At 53.0% G+C, this 5000-nt stretch overlaps 1 non-coding gene across 1 annotated transcript; it reads right to left on the bottom strand.

Moving 5' to 3' along the window:
• Positions 1-462: 462 nt before the first annotated feature.
• LOC140136678 (small subunit ribosomal RNA) lies at positions 463-2281 on the bottom strand. The gene has a single exon (XR_011856738.1). It is a non-coding gene; the product is annotated as a small subunit ribosomal RNA (ribosomal RNA).
• Between the last annotated feature and the right edge of the window lie 2719 nt (positions 2282-5000).

The raw sequence follows: 5000 nt of genomic DNA, 5'->3' as shown, positions 1-5000 counted from the left end.
GGGCCAGGAGCGTGGGTACCCTGCCGGTCACAAATAAGTGCACAATTTTTCCAAGCGCCTAGTCGCCCCCGACCAGCCGGAGCTGGGACGGGGCGAATCGCTTGCCGCATTTCCCCTCGGACTGCCGTCCAGAAAAGGGTACTCCGCAGGGGTACTGTTTTCAAGCCTCCCGCTGTGCACCGTGGAATCGCCGATAGAGCTTTCGACTCGCCTAAGCGAGAATCGCCCCATTGAGCTTTGAACCACGTCAGCGGCCCGCTTGCGGTGGCACGGGATGCGATAGCGACTTCTGCCGCGCACGCACAGACGTTGAGCCAGGTTCCTCGAGGGAAGCCCCACCACCTCAATTTCCTACAGCCTCTTTCCCCGGGACTGCCGTCCAGAACGGGTACCATCGAGGCCGGGACGAACTCGGTTCGAATTTTATGATCGAATTAACTTTTGCACTAGGCAAAGTATCGTTAATGATCCTTCCGCAGGTTCACCTACGGAAACCTTGTTACGACTTTTACTTCCTCTAAATGATCAAGTTTGATCGTCTTTTCGGCACAGGATCGAGCCGGCGAACCGGTTGACCGACCCGGCCGATCCGAGGATCTCACTAAACCATTCAATCGGTAGTAGCGACGGGCGGTGTGTACAAAGGGCAGGGACGTAATCAACGCGAGCTGATGACTCGCGCTTACTGGGAATTCCTCGTTCAAGGGAAATAATTACAATTCCCTATCCCAATCACGAAAGAGGTTCAACGGATTACCCAGACCTTCCGGCCAAGGGCAGACACACGCTGATTCCTTCAGTGTAGCGCGCGTGCGGCCCCGAACATCTAAGGGCATCACAGACCTGTTATTGCTCAATCTCGCGTGGCTAAACGCCACTAGTCCCTCTAAGAAGTTGTCGCCCACCTCGGCGGGTGGCGCAACTATTTAGCAAGCCAGAGTCTCGTTCGTTATCGGAATTAACCAGACAAATCGCTCCACCAACTAAGAACGGCCATGCACCACCACCCACAGAATCAAGAAAGAGCTCTCAATCTGTCAATCCTTACTGTGTCCGGGCCGGGTGAGTTTTCCCGTGTTGAGTCAAATTAAGCCGCAGGCTCCACTCCTGGTGGTGCCCTTCCGTCAATTCCTTTAAGTTTCAGCTTTGCAACCATACTTCCCCCGGAACCCAAAAACTTTGGTTTCCCGGGGGCTGCTAGCCGAGTCATTGGAGTAACGCCGGCGAATCGCCGGTCGGCATAGTTTATGGTTAGAACTAGGGCGGTATCTGATCGCCTTCGAACCTCTAACTTTCGTTCTTGATTAATGAAGACATTCTTGGCAAATGCTTTCGCTGTCGGTCGTCTTGCGGCGATCCAAGAATTTCACCTCTCACACCGCAATACGAATGCCCCCGTCAGTCCCTCTCAATCATTACCTCGGACTCCGAAAACCAACGCAATAGAACCGAGGTCCTATTCCATTATTCCATGCTCTGCTGTTCAGGCTGTTGCGCCTGCTTTGAACACTCCAATTTTTTCAAAGTAAACGTTCCGGCCGCACCCGGCACTCAGTTAAGAGAACCGGGCGCAAGCCGCGAGGGAGGCTAGGAACAAACAGTGCACCCCTTGCGAGGGACCGTTAGCCTAAGCCCTAGATCCAACTACGAGCTTTTTAACTGCAGCAGCATTAATATACGCCACTGGAGCTGGAATTACCGCGGCTGCTGGCACCAGACTTGCCCTCCAGTAGATCCTCGTTAAAGGATTTAAAGTGTACTCATTCCAATTACAGAGCCTCGAAAGAGTCCTGTATTGTTATTTTTCGTCACTACCTCCCCGTGTCGAGAGTGGGTAATTTGCGCGCCTGCTGCCTTCCTTGGATGTGGTAGCCATTTCTCAGGCTCCCTCTCCGGAATCGAACCCTGATTCTCCGTTACCCGTTACGACCATGGTAGGCGCATAACGTACCATCGAAAGTTGATAGGGCAGACGTTTGAAGGATCTGTCGCCGGTGCAGTGACCGTGCGATCTGCTAAGTTATCCAGAGTTCACCAACGAAGCGGGCAGAGCCCGGTTGGTCTTGTTCCTAATAAAAGCACGCCTTCCGTAAGGTCGGCGCTTGGTGGCATGTATTAGCTCTAGAATTACCACAGTTATCCATGTAGGGCAACTCGTTCCAAGGAACCATGACTGATTTAATGAGCCATCCGCAGTTTCGCTTGATACAAGCTTGTACTAAGACATGCATGGCTTAATCTTTGAGACAAGCATATGACTACTGGCAGGATCAACCAGGTAGATAGATCGTGATGATCTCGCCGCGCGAACGCGGCGTTTTGTTTTTCGCCGAGGCAACTAAAAGTACACCTCGGGCCCCTGTTAACGCTCTGGGCGAGTGGGGCCAGGAACTCCCTGGGTTTCGGTTGTTTCTCGGGCAAACCCTTTCAGAGATGCTCCCGCGCTTTCTAGCACCACACAAATCAAAACACACCGCCGCTGAGAGTTTCGGCGGCGGCGCGTTTGAATCTGTCCGAGCCAATCAAGGCTCACTCCTGCAAGGGCAGCGTCTGCCTATCCACGGTTGTTTTTTGCTCGGTGTATTGGCCGGTGTGCGGGCAGATTCGGCGTCACCTTTCGGCTACTCGCTCGAACTGCACTCGCTCCCGTGTATAACCGTACCACCTAATACGCCTTGGATGGCCAGAGCACGCGGCGGACACGACCCCGCGGACACACGCAATTTTACTCACGCGAAATCCGCGGGCAATGGACACGGCTAACAACTGACGTTGAAAGGCCCCGTGCTCTTGGCGAGAGAAAGAGGTCAAGCGACTGGTCGGTATAAACTGTATATTCACATTGTGTGCATATATTATTTGTATATACCATCCTGTCTGCTCAGACAGACACCTTCTCTTACAGTACGCGACTCTTCAATCCCGCCGATCAGTTGGCTACTTTTCACTCTCCTGCGCATGTTTTTCTTAACTGTTGCGTCAATGGGACTCCAGGGAACCGCTTCTAGAATCGAGTGCAGACCTTTGCTTTTCGATCTTGGTCCAAAACTGCCGGACACGTCTCTCGGTAAAGTCACCTACTTCTCAAGAGATGCCCGTACTCGATTCCAAAAATTAGTGGCGCCGACGACCACCTGACCCCTTTCGTCGGCGATCTTTCAATCCCGCCGATCACGGAAGATTTGACCGCTTTGACGGTCGCCGGCACACCCGGCGCTTTCGGGCGAGCCATCCCGAGGCGTGCCGGGGACTTCGACCACGCCGTTTCCATGCACGGCGGCACCGGACGCTGACGCTGCTCGCACCCGAGTCTGCGCACCCCGAGCCAACCCAGGCAATGACCCGGGATTCCGGCTATTCCGGTCGGCTCGGGTACTTTTTGTGCTCGGCCGGGGTGCCGTTCGTCGAGCGCAAGTCGCACCCGGCGCCTTTTCCGGAGCCATAGGCGGCGTGCGGGAGGGTCAGCGACTGCCGGAAACCGGCCTCGGACACGTCCCGTACTTGTCAAGCGAAACCCGTACTCGGGTCCAAAAATCAGTGGCGCAGACAACCACTACCTCCTACAGTAGCGACCCTTCAATCCCGCCGATCACGGAAGGATTGGCACCTTTGGCGGTCCCTGCCACTTGCTTCCCGCTACCGGACCCTCACGCCCCCCGTTACGCAGGATGCGCACCCCAAGCCTACCCGCGCGACACCTAAAAAACCCGGAAATTCCCCTGCCTTCGACCACTTTTGCGTGCTCGGCCATGGCGCCACTAAATTTTCACCTCGCACACCCGGCGCTTTCGGGTCACCCATCCCGGCCCTCCCGCCAACTTCAAACACCCCGTTTGCGTGCTTGGTGCCACCGGACGCTGACACTGCCCATATCCCAGAATGCACACCCCAAGCCAACCCAGGAAATGACCCGCAATACCTGATATCCCTGTCCGCTCTAGTACTTTTGCGTGCTCGGCCGCGCTGCCGGTAATCGGACCCATGTCACACCCGACGCTTTCGGGTAAGTCATCATCGGCGTGCTGCATGGTAGGTAGCGGGCGCAAAGCTCAAGCAAGCTTCTCCAGCGTGCTCTGAAGCCGTGTAGGCAAAGCTACGCAATTTACAAGCACCGCTAACCCGATTACCCACCTAAAAATAAAGTTAGGCAGAATTGCACAGTTCCACCGCAAATTGTAAAGTTAGGCAATTTTTTTAAAAACACCGCTAACCGCACTAGCCACATCAGAATAAGGTTAGGCAGCATCTAGATTACAATATTAGAGCGTGTAACAAGAAAATAACAGCAAGGTAGTTTTCGGGGGAATGTGGAGGCGTGCAATTCGCCGGGCAGCCGGGCACGGCCCCAATTATGTCACACTGGAATGAACCAGTCTGCCAGCGGGCCGGGTATCCATTCATGCGCGTTTTGGCTACCTTAAGAGAGTCATAGTTACTCCCGTCTCTCTCAAACACGTGTAACATAATCCACGTTGGTGGGCAACGGAGCCCGTGTATAACATATGCACGTTGGTGGGCAACGGAGTATTGGACTTCTGTTTTATTTCCATGATAGCTGTACATCAATTCAAGTTATCTAATGATGGCTACGTAGGCCTACGTTATATTAGGTATGTCACGTCAACACGTATAACAAAAATGTAAGCACGTTGGTATTTCACACCTTTTCAATACGTGTAAGTATATAATACGTTGGTGGGCAACGGAGTACACGTAAAGTATATGCACGTTGGTGGGCAACGGAGTACACGTAAAGCATATACGTTGGTGGGCAACGGAGCACACGTTAAGTATAAACACGTTGGTGGGCAACGGAGTGTAAGAAACATTAAATTTTTTTTAAATTTCATTTCACATCGCTTCAACATGTCTAACAAAAGCACGATGCTTTCAACACGTTTAACGAAAGTAAGCACGTTGGTGGGCAACGGAACCCATGCAAAGCATATACACGTTGGTGGGCAACGGAGTATAAGATTTTTTTTTCCTTCATTAATTTT

This window comes from Amphiura filiformis, chromosome 16 (genome assembly GCF_039555335.1).
Source record: "Amphiura filiformis chromosome 16, Afil_fr2py, whole genome shotgun sequence".
Classification (NCBI taxonomy): Eukaryota; Metazoa; Echinodermata; class Ophiuroidea; order Amphilepidida; family Amphiuridae; genus Amphiura; species Amphiura filiformis.
This window is presented reverse-complemented; position numbering and strand designations above follow the sequence as displayed.